This window comes from Neovison vison, chromosome 1 (assembly GCF_020171115.1).
Source record: "Neovison vison isolate M4711 chromosome 1, ASM_NN_V1, whole genome shotgun sequence".
Classification (NCBI taxonomy): Eukaryota; Metazoa; Chordata; class Mammalia; order Carnivora; family Mustelidae; genus Neogale; species Neogale vison.
Window position 1 is genome coordinate 270,018,854 of NC_058091.1, and position 12,273 is coordinate 270,031,126.

The 12,273-nt window shown below is 40.4% G+C and overlaps 1 protein-coding gene and 1 pseudogene across 3 annotated transcripts in view; one reads left to right on the plus strand and one right to left on the minus strand.

Annotated features, from left to right (window-relative positions):
* Positions 1 to 12,273, minus strand: part of SGCD (sarcoglycan delta) — a 1,012,166-nt gene that overhangs the window by 709,722 nt on the left and 290,171 nt on the right. The window lies entirely within an intron of this gene.
* On the plus strand, positions 1,156 to 2,314 carry LOC122892680 (annotated as a pseudogene).

The window sequence follows — 12,273 nt, forward strand, 5'->3', positions numbered from 1 at the left end:
TAAAAGAAAAAAAAAGATTGTATATTTCACTGAAAGAAATAAATAGTAAGACAAACCAGAGAAGCTTTGAAAGAACAGAGTAACAAGGAGAGTTATTGAATCTGTATTAGATTGATCTGTATTAGAACCATTCCAAGCTTCTAAAATATTAGCCTTGTAAAATATTAGTCTTGTACTACCGCAAGGATTGAGGAACAGATCAAAGAAAGGGACCTAAAGGCCCCCAAATACATAAACACTATAAATACATATGTTGAAGGTGGAATTTCTATCTCTTGGCAAAGGATTCATACTTCCGATAAGTAATGTTGGAACAATTTTCTAAACAATTTTCTAAAACTGTTCCAGCATTTAGAAAAACAATTTGAGAAAAAAAATCAAAGCAGATCTTTATCTCATAAAATAACCAAAACATATGTCAGGTGCAAACAAGTAAGCAGAAACAAATGACAACACACACACACATAAAATGGAAGAAAAATACTAAAGAACAAGTATCCAACTTAAGAATGAGCAATGTCTTTTAAAGAAAAAAGACAGATGATAAAACTATTAAGGAAAATACTCATCTGACATAGAAATAAGAGATTGTTGTCTATAAAAGAAATACATAGATAAAAATTCAAAAGGCAAATAAAAAACGGCAAAAAACCTATCAGTGATGGCTGACCAAAGTTTAGCCAATAGTGATATAACTCCTCATCATTAGATTGAAAAAAAATTTTTTTTAATTTTTAAGATTTTATTTAAAACAGAAGGAGAGGGAGAAGCAAGCTCTCCATTGAACAAGGAGCCCAATACAGGGCTCAGTCCTAGTACCCTAGGATCATGACCTGAGCCAAGGCAGACACCTAACTGACTGAGCCACCCAGGTGCCCTAAATTGGCAAAAATTTAAAAGACAAACAGTGTCTCACTTTTAAACACACTCAAGAGTTAGTTGACACAAAGTATCTTGAATAAAATTTCATATATATTAATAGCCTTAAAATATTCTAATCTCACTCTGATTTTAAATCAAACATGAAGGAAGACAGCAACATGTGAAAAACAGAAACGTCCAGCGATAGGGCAATGGAAAAGCACTGCATGGCCATCTATATGTGGGAATACTATGAAGCTCTTTAAAAATCAACTTTCATGTATACTGAATGATATGGAAAATACTCATGATCACTCCGGCCTGCCTGGCCCTTGCCCAGCCCTCCCCCCACGTGACCATCATGGTGGCCGTACTTCTGCTGCAGTAAGGAGAGTCTGGGGCTCCGAAGAATCAGGGAAGAAAGAAAAGGGACTGCCACCAAATTCCAAGAAGGAAAGTCCACCAAAAAATGTAGTGGAAGCAAAGGAGAGAGGCAAACTACTAGCCACCCCAATAGTAACTGAATTGTCTAAAAATTAGTCTTCAGCCAGTTCTTACCCATCAGTTGTGAATCATGGCAAGACGGTAGCAAGCCCTAGCCCCAGTCCCAATGATAGCATGCTATTCACAGATGAAGGGCTTCCAGAATTTTTGTCAAGAAAGGCTTTGATAGAATTTCCTCAAAAAGTTCTGCCTCTATTAAGAAAACGATTCAGATTCAAACTTTTCAGGAGAACTGAGGAGAGACAGATGATTCATTGTCCTATTTGTCCAGCTCCTCTGATTCAGAGTCTGACCAGAAGGGTGACAGCTCCAAGGTTGATCCTTGGATGATGAGCAGGGGCAAAGGAAGGCTTCTAAAACTGCGGGCCTCCCGTTCCCTTGCAAATAGAGCTCCCTAATTTGCAGTGTCAGCAAAAGAGAAGACCTGGTCACAGCAGAACAGCCAGACCTCACTCCTCCAAAGAGGCTCTGTCAGGCAAAGAAGAAAGGACCCACCATGACGCTAATAGAGGACAGAAAAGACACTAAACCAAAAACCACAACACCCATGTTAAAAGCAGATGAAGAATTTATGAAGCAAAATGTAAAGGAAAAAAACAGAGAAAATGCTCAGATCAAGTGAAAAAGATAAAGCCAAAAGCCACCTGAAGTTAAAAAAAAAAAAAAAAAAAATCTTACCTGATCATACAAAGTCAGGATCGTCTACACAGCCGGATGTCTACAGCCCTGCACCTGTGCAATTGTCAGAAAGAACCAGAGCAGCAGGACAGCTGCAAGCAACTCCTGAGACCAGAGAGACACTTGGAAAAACAAGTACCAGAAGGTGATGGGGAGGCAGCATTTCCCCTGTTCAACAAGGAAAATTCGAGGAAGAAGGTAAAGGAAGAAATCCTGAAGGCTGAAGAGGACGTTTTGGAAGGTCAGTTACTAGTACAATATCTGAAGTCAGTTCTTGTTCCTAAGAAGGAGTTTTTGAGGAGAAGACCACGGACCTGGAGCTTGAGGGAAAGGACAAGACTTGGTGCCTCTCCAGGAACAGCAGGATGATACACAGAAGCCCTCTCAAGATGCCGGCCCAACCAAGCTGTTCGACAACACCATGTACAAGAACCTCCAGCACCATGACTACACCCTGTACACCTTCTTAGACCTCAGCCTGGACCTGTCCAAGTTTAGCATGCCTCAGTCCTCTTCAGCACGGGAGTCACCTCACCACTGAGCACTCTCTTGAGAGACTAAACCTTCCGGTGTCTGGGCAGCAGCAATAAAATCCATTCCAATCATGAGGAAAAGAAATAAAAAGAAAAAGAAAATGCTCATGCTCTATTGTCAACTTGAAGACTAAAACTCTTTATTTATAGATAATAGTATAATTTTTAATATGTTACTTGATTTAAAAATGATTATCTGCCAAAAAGGTATATAACACCTGGAGAACCATGGTAAAAGAAGCAAAGAGAAATCAGACACAAATGTGTAAATAAAAGTATGAAATAGATATGGTTTTTATAACATACACAGTTGACAGCAACATCTCTCTCCTCCAAGTTCCTAATATTTCAGTAAACACTAAATAAGTAAACTCCACTTCCTTATGAGGTTAAATATATTTGAGAGGGATATGTTTTTGTATCTATAATTTAAACTTATAAAATTTATAAATTTATTTATAATTTTATATATTTATATATTTTTAATTTTATAAAATGTATAAAAATTTTATAATTTTTAATATTTTTATATATTTATATATAAATATATACTTATATATTTTATTTTTATATTTTTATATTTATATATACTATATGTTATATATATTATTTATATATAAATATATACTTATATGCTTTATTTTTATATTTTTATTTTTATAAAAAATTTTATAAAAATATAAATTTATAAATTTATAAAATAAATCTATAATTTAAATAATTTAAATGGAACCTATCCAGGGGTGGAGCTAAAATTTATTATAAATGGGGGCAGTATTTTGAAAGTTACTAATAAGCTTTTGTCTTCTGTCTTCCTGTGTATGTGACCTTTGTACTAGTCAGTCCAAAGCAACTGCCTGGTGAGAAATCCAGATTTACAGGAAAAAAAAAAAAAAAGAATACAGAGAAGGATCTAAGTATTATTCAGATTATACATATAAAAATCAAATTATGGAGATAAGTTCTCATTTAGTGAATCAGACACTGAATCTAGAGAACTCAGCCTATGCATGCCCCTCATGGTAAGGACCAGGGTAGGCACTGTTTCTTTGGTCCTGGTAGAGGACATTCTGGTTTATGGGACACAGCCTCTGCTGTAACTGTTCAATTCTGCACCTTGAGGTGTGGAGGTATTTTAGGTAAGTTGAGATCTGTGCAGGGTGGTAGGGACAGGGGGCTCTGGCACTCCACGTAATATGATACACTTGAAAGAGGTCCTTTGTGATTTCCCTCTAAAATTCTGAAATGTAGTTACATCAGATTAAACTTGTGGCTCACTGTGCTCAGAAGTAAAGTTTAGTTTGCCAACTCAAAGCACCTTCAGTTCTCCAGTGGCATGAACTCTATGTTGAGAGTCAGTGAGAGGTCAAAATGCCTGCTCTTTAAGGCAAGGGTGAGTTGATAGGAGGCAGCATGGAGACCTGGGGTCTTTAGCAAATAAGAGCCAACATGCTCCCATCCAGCCATAAAGCTTCACGAAATCTTTACCAAGGCAATGGAGACCAGGTACAAATTACACTAACCAAGGACTCTAACGCCAAGCCCAGGTAAGTGACTCTAACACCATGCCCATCACGGCAAACTAGTAAATAAGGAATTCTGCCTTGTTGACCAAGGGAACAGAGGACCTCTACTTACCTAACTTGCATTCAGCCAAGCTAAGTCACTGCCACTCAACGCGTGGTCCATGGACCTGTAGCATCACATGGGGGCTTATGAGAAATGCAACATCTCGGGCATGTCCCACACCTACTGATCTGTCTAATGCATTTTCACAGGATCCCAGGTGATCTGTAAGCATCTTAAGATTTGAGTACTGAAAGAGGTCACAACTCCTCAACTCCTATCTCCAAGCACTCTCTGAGAAAGAGAAAGGTGGGACAAGGTGATGAGACCCGGAACACTATCACCCAAAAGAGATCAGAGCCATTACTAGTTAGCTACAGAAATTATTAACAAAACGCCTAATCTAATTTAAAGCCTATGCCATAATTGAAAGAGTCTGTTCATGCCCATATATCTCTGTCTTCTTCCAGGGCTAGCATGTCAGCAAGAAAGACATAGAGTGTGGTGCGGTACACACAGGTCAGGTCATCAGCAGAATCAGCAGAGATGAGCAAGACCTTGCACAATACTAATCTTGTGCTCACATCGCCGAATCCCCTGGAAAACCCAGACTGAGGGCTAGACTGCCTTAGCATCTCAGGGCCACAGGGCATGGCATTGGAGGAAACTATTAATTCTCCCTTCTGCATCCTGAAGAACATTTCCAAAAAGAGACCATGGCAATCAAATGGAGATTCTCACTTGAACAAGATCTAGGTTCCAATTCTTCCTCCACTGTTGACGAGCCATGTGGCTGAAGCATATGTCACTGAAGCTGTCTCAGCCACAGTTTCCTGAACTATGTGTGGAGAATACAAACCCACATCACATCGTCCACAGTTCTGAAATCAAAAGCTCTAAAAAGAAAAGGTTTTCAGAACATATTCCGTGGCCAACCTGACCAGACATGAACTTGTCTCACTGTAAAATGTGACCTGAACCAACAATGGCACCAAGGATAGTCTTCATTTATTCTATTTACATATGTTTCCTGTGTTTTGTTGACATCAAAAAAGTACATGTTGGGATGACAGAGTGTTGCCCAAGATCCCACTAGGATATATATACTGTCTCACCTTTCTAAACAACAACCATAACAACAATAAACAACAAATTCTACATTTTGAAACACAAGAAGGGTTTGGATAAGAGATCAAAGCTTGTAAGCCATTACAGGCATTAATATGGAAAGTATCTAGTCCAATTTGTGGAATACAATAGATGCCCCAAATAAATTAATTTCCTTCCCTCTCCTTCATCCCTAAATCTCTTAAAAGGAAAAAAAAAAAAAAAAAAAAGCCACCATGGTAAAAATGGATAAAAATGGATATTTTTGCTCACTACACTTTTAATGTCTTTCTAACAGGGATTTTTTAAAAGATTTTATTATTTATTTGACAGAGATCACAAGTAGGCAGAGAGGAAGGCAGAGAGAGAGAGAGAGAGGAGGAATCAGGCTCCCCACTAAGCAGAGAGCCTGATGTGGGGCTTGATCCCAGGATCCTGAGATCATGACCTGAGCCAAAGGCAGAGGCTTTAACCCACTGAGCCACCCAGGCTCCCCTTAATGTCTTTCTCGTAAGATATGCAGGATAATCATGATTCTGTTTGGTAAAGAAATGAAACAGCAAAATAAAACTATGTGAATGAGTTATAAACATAAAACTAGCCATGGCAATATATATCACGAACAGCATTTTCTGGAACGGGCAGTAATGAGTAAGAGCTAAGAATATGAGCTTTGGTGTCAGGCAATTCTGGGTTCAAGTCCAGGTTTTTTTTCAGACCATCTGCAGGACAGCTGCAAGCTATTTGCATAATTAAATTAACTCAGAGCCTCAGTTTTCTCAACTATAAAATAGGCATTAAATTTGTACCTCCAACCCAACTTTGTGCTAAATATTAAATGAGATGTTGTCTGTACAGCACTTAGCACAATGCTTGGCAAATGCCTATATGGTCACAGTAATAACTTAACAATCAAAGCAATTATTATTATAGATTAGAGCTACAGTTGAGTAGATACTAAGTCACCTAGATTCATTAGACATCAACAGTCTGAAAAATTCTTTCAGTTCCATATTTGATTCTACATTCAACAAAAATATATTTAAAGTTAATTTACACATTAATTGGGTTTTAACACTAACAGACAGGTTGCAAGAGCCGCCTAACATGTTTTGACATGCTAACAGCTACCCAGTATATTCTCACACTAAATTATAATTCTGTAAATATTTAGTTTGTCAAAAGCCACAAAATAATTACTGTATTAAATTTCCAACTGTTGAATCTTAACCTGAAGATTAATATGGTATGTAATAAACAGAGAATCTAATTGCTACTTTATGCAGAATTTCTACAACACCCCCAAAGTTATGGTAAGTACCAGTAATTCATTCCATCTAAACTTGGGAAAAATTAAGAAACCATTGGCGCACATTTGATTTTACACATTAGCACATTCTAATTAAATCTCTCAGAGTTTATAATAATATATGTGGGTCTAATTAACTAACTCATCAAGCTTCTAAGTGGACCAAAGAGTAAAATATTTGAACTTAAGCAAAGCAAAATCATTAAAGAGGAAAATTTGCCAAATTTGAATCTGTAAGGAAAACTGGCCTTTTTGTCTATGCTGATTCTTGGCTTTCTGAAAATTTGCATTCCTAGTTAGAGGAAGTGTGAGGATATTCATTTCAAAGATAGCGGATTAACAATTTAGACAGTTGTTAGCCTATGAATAGACGATTCCACAGTTCAAAGCGGTGTCAGAGCCATAACTCAGAGGATAGACTGGGCCAGTTCAGTTCAAGGGAGCAGGAAAAGCCTGCCAAGAAGAAGCTGGCAGTTCTTAGAGATCTATGTCAAAGATAAGAGTCTAAAGAAGCAAGTGGATTATTGCAGCATCTGCGTCAACCATAACCTCCTTGCTCCTTTATTCAAATAGTTATTGTGTCTTTAATGTGTAATGAACACTTCACTAGCAATGAATATCCAGGAGGTCTGGGGGCAGGGACTATGAAACCAAGCCACAGGAGCCAAAGAACACAAGCATGAACCTCCCCAAAGACTGGGAGTTGTGAGAAGTATAGTCCAGTAGGAGGGGAATAGGCTGGGGGCACCCGTCCAAGGTACTACATATGTGCAGGTTCCTCAAACAGCAGAGATCAAGCTAAATCAGCATTCCCAGCCATGGAGACAGGAGGCTCGAGAGGTGGGGCAGTCTGGTAAGGCATTACATTTTGTGAACTCCATTGGTTTTGAACCCATAAGGACATTTTACCTGTGGAAAAGTCCACAAATATATACATCCCATGATAAAACTTATGTAGTAATCTGGTAAAGGTGTTAATGAACCTTCCTTGTGTTTATAAGGGTTTTATGGTAGGGGGTGGTATAAGTGGTATTGTGGGACACACTTCTACTTCCTGCTGAGCAAACCTGACAGTGGGTTGGAGACATCTCTTCCTTCTCTCCAGTCACTGGTCAAGATCCAATATCCACAAGAGTTCCAGGCTGATCTCACACCCGCCTTTCATTCCAACATTCGTGTTAACCTCCAAAGATGGTCAAGGTACGGTTTCCAAATGTTAAAGATGTGATTCTCATATAGACATAGAATTAACATATACTAAAGACATCGTTTAATTTAGGAATGAGATGACAAGCAAGTTGGTTGCTATGGGTTGTTTCCTCTAAAATGGTATCTTGAAGTCCAAACCCTAAGTACCTCAGGAGGTGACCTTCCTGGGAAACAGGGTCATTGCAGGTGTCATCAGTTAAAGTGAGACCATACTGGAGTAGGGGGAGCCCTTAATCCACTGTGACTAATGTCCTTAAAAGAAGGCAATCTGAAGGCAGAGGCGGAACATCAAGCAACAATGGAGGCAAAGACTGGAGTGACCGGGTTCAAGCCACGAAACACCAAGGGCTGGTGGGCACCCACCAGAAGCCAGTAGGAGGCAAGCAAGGCCTTCATGACAGGTTTCAGAAGGAGCATGACCCTGCTGACACCTTGATTTGAGACAATGAAAACATGATTTTTGTCTCCAGACCATGACACAACGAAGTTTTGCTGTGTTACGCCTCTCACGTTTTGGTAATCTGTTATGGAAGCCCTAGGAAACAATCTATCAGATAGGCTGGCTCAAAGATCAATAGAGAAATTAACCATCATTTTGAAAAAAAAAAATCTTGGAATAGCATTGTTAAGGATACAAAATTGGAGGGCACCTGGGTGTCTTAGTTAAGTGTACAACTCTTGATTTCAGCTCAGGTTATGATCTCAGGGGTGCTGGGATCAAGCCCGACATTGGGCCCTGCACTCAGCAGGGAGTTTGCTTGAGATTCTCTCACTCTCTCCCTCTGTCCCTCCCCCTGCTTTAAGGACACGTTCCTTCTCTCTCTCTCATAAATTAATTAATTTAAGAAAAGATTCAAAACTGGCTCATGTCCTAGACAGCAGTTAGATCATCACCTTGGGGAGAGAGAAAGCATCTCTCCTGGACAAATGTCTACAATTTATTACATAACTTCACCAAACCTGAGTTTTTAATCAAATGCACAAGCCAAGTCAAAGAAAAGGACCATTCCCTTAGATAACTCAAAAACCCATGGGTTAGCACATTAAATAATGTTCCAACATGACATATTAAAAGGGCTTAATCCACACTCTTTTCCCTTTTGAATGATCCCCAAGATTTGTACCTTTTTTTTTTTTTTTTGGCCAGTCCCTTCCTCACATGCCTGCCCAGTTGAATTTGCAGGTTCACTAGTGTGCTCCCCTGGCCGTGCCTCACCTACTTCCTGAGTGTTCGCACGTGAAGTTTGTCATCCTGCCCACCATCTCTAGAACTCTAGTTTTGTCCCCGTTCTGACAGTAATCAAGCTCCTCCCATTTTACTATAGCAAGGCCTTAATGACTCTGTTCCACTGCTCTCCCAGTCTGGAGGTTTAGTGTGATGCAGCTCCCTCCAGCAGAAACCAAACAAGTTCCTCTCACAGAATCTTGAAAGAGGTTCAGACAACTTTAATATGAAAACTTAACTGCTTTGCTCTTTGACGCACCAGAGAGGAGAAATAAAATATTTTCCCTCACCTCCTGGGAGGGTTTGCAGATGAAGCCCACCCTGCTTTCCAAGAAAAGAGACAAGAGATTCTACCTTGGTGGGAATTTGGACTCGAGGTTTAATAGGCCAGAATGGTCTTTGTGAAAGAAGAAGCACCTACATGCCCCCTACACCTCCATCTCACCCACCTCACCCCACCCGCACCCCGCCACGTGGCGAGAGAACTTAACAAGAACGGAGGGTACTACAGAACAGAAGCAGGGACTGGAGGTCTCCTGCCAGGCCAGGGGTCAATACTTCTGTTAAAGGATTGGTGGGGGGAAGGCAGGGCATTCTGGGAAAGAGATCAGGGCAGGCAGTGGAAGGGGCCTTGAAGGGGGTGGGTTCTTAGGAATAGAGGCTATTGATTAACCACTGTGAAACTATTTCAATAGTTCTAAAAATGTATGGCTGGATCAGCATGCACCTGCAAAGTACCAACCCTGAAAGAGACAAAGGTTAAGCAAAAATAGGAAAAAAAACAAAAAAAAAACCTTGGTGTAACTGAGAAGAAAAAAGAACAGCCTTCCTGGACTCCCCCCAGGACAGCCAAGAATCCAAGAGATGGTCTTAGAACCCTTAACTCTTGCGGAGAGGGCATCAGAATGACCCTCACCCCACCCACCCCCCATCCACGAATTTCCGGTGGTTGAACAGCGCAAGTTGGAGAACCCCCCGGCTGGGAGAATGGTAAATGACACCTTAGTAAAGATCTTCATTTTAAAGCTTAAAATAAAATAGAATCCATTCATTTATCTTCCCCCCCTCCCCACCACCAGGCGATGAGACTCACATTGAAGGGTGAAAATCTAGGAATACGTGTTTCTATTTTATCTCGGGATGGCAGAGGTTAGGGAGAATGATTTCTCCTTTCTAGTGTCAAGTGAGCAGAACCAAATTTTTCCTGGCTCTCAGCTATGGTAAATGATTAGATACATGGCCTGGTTCAGTAAAGTGGTGCAGTTTCATTTCCTGAAAGGAAGAGAGGTTTAAATCCACCAGACAACTCATTTGTAACAAGCTTGCAAGTGCCCAGGAGAATGCAGTAACTATCCACCTTGCTTGAACAAGTCGGTGAATGAAAGAAAGGCTTTTGACCTCCAATGAAAAAAAATTAAAGGGATTTGTCACTTTGATTTTGGTTCTGAATTCAAAATCAATGCCAAGATAGAAGATGCTATAATGCATAGAAATGCTGCCAGCGAACTTCTTTAGAAAATGGGATGACATATTAGCAGTCACTGGTGAACTTGGGGACTACACACAATCAGTAGGGATCCTTCATTCCAACGACAACAACAACAACATAATAATAATAGCAGCTCACACTGAATGAATGTTCAGGCTGTGCTAGGGATGGGCTAAGGGATAAATCTGCCCTCTGTCAAAAGATCTTCACGACAGCCACCCAAGTACGTATCATTCCTATCCTGGTTTAGAGAGGAGGACAGTGTAGCTGTTGCCCTCAATAAATGGAAACAGCTGGAATTCAAACCCAGCCCCAGCTGACACTAGAGCCCATGACCCGAACCACTATCATATCATCTAATAGCCATGAAGTGCCATCATATATGACTTAATAGCCCAGAAAAAAAGTGCGGGGTGGGGCCCCAATCATGTATCCTGGACAAGAGAGTCCAAGAGATTTCGTGAAGCAGAGAAGATACCCCTGGGCATTAAAAAAAAAAAAAGAAAAAAACACACAAAACACAAACAACCCCCCCAGAAAATAGCAACAAGAAAAAAATTGAAGACTATTCTTGAGAGCTACCGAATTTTTATTGTAGTGTGATTTGATTTCCTTCCTTTCTTAATTCTGTTAGAATACCCTCAGTGAAATATAGACTAGGCCAAAACTGTCCTGATGCAAGCTGGAAAGCAAGATCAATCAGGAGGCCATTAGAAGAAGGATGAAGGGCAAGTGGCGGGATGCAGCCAATGCCAAGAGAGCAGCAGGGCCCTTCTCAAGTGTCTCTGATGTCTTCAGTGTCAGTTGCTTCCTGAAATGCTGTAACTCTGGAGTCAATTTCCCATTATCCGCCCGTGAATTCCCCACTCTGCAGATTTATCTTCAGGCCTTTGAAGCTGCATGCCTAAAGCAGCTCCAGTCCACAGAGCCAACTTCGAGCTGCTGCTCCCATCTGCAGTGAGGGTTCACCCCTGATGGAATGCCAGCTAACGAGCCTCTGGTTCCCCTAATGCTCCAGTTACCACCACCCCCCACCACCAACTGCAAGCAATGGGCTTTTATTATCTCTGTTTAGCTATGTGTCACACGTGCTCCCAGAACCAGGATCAGGAACGCGCACAATCTGAAAAACGGGATTAATTCAATTTGGCTGGAGTCAAGAATGTATGTATTTTAGTTTCAGAGGTGGGTTTATTCACCCAGCTTATAGAGCATAAAACGGTTCAAAATCCTTTGAAAAGGTAGCATGACAGAAAAGTATAGAAGAAGAGCAAACACAAACTTCGCTTTATGTAAGTGTCGTTATCTTTCCTATTAAAGATGGCATGCAGGACTTGAAGGAGCACGAGCTTTCTACTGAAGCTGATCTGGGCATGAGCTGAGATTCCACCACTCACTGGCCGGGTGACCTTGGGCCAATTATTCCATCTTTCTGCGACTTTCTTGGTGTGCAGCAGGAACGGGAATAGCACTGACCTTACTGATTGTCGTGACGGTACAAATACCTCAGGCAAGACTAGGAACACTGTCTTTGTTTACGAGTAAATTGCAGGAATATTATCACAATCCTTAATAGCAGTCATAGCGGTGGCATTAGTAGTCGCAAAAACGGTGGTGGTAGCACTAGTAGTAATAGACGTATTAACAGAGTAACTGCAGTGCTGTTACAGAAGGGAGCAAGTTACAGGTGTCGGATACATTTTGAATAAGAGTTACCCTCCCGAAACACAAATATTATGTTTAAGAACTACACATATTTGTAGATTTTTAAAATATGCTTTGCCTCTAGCTA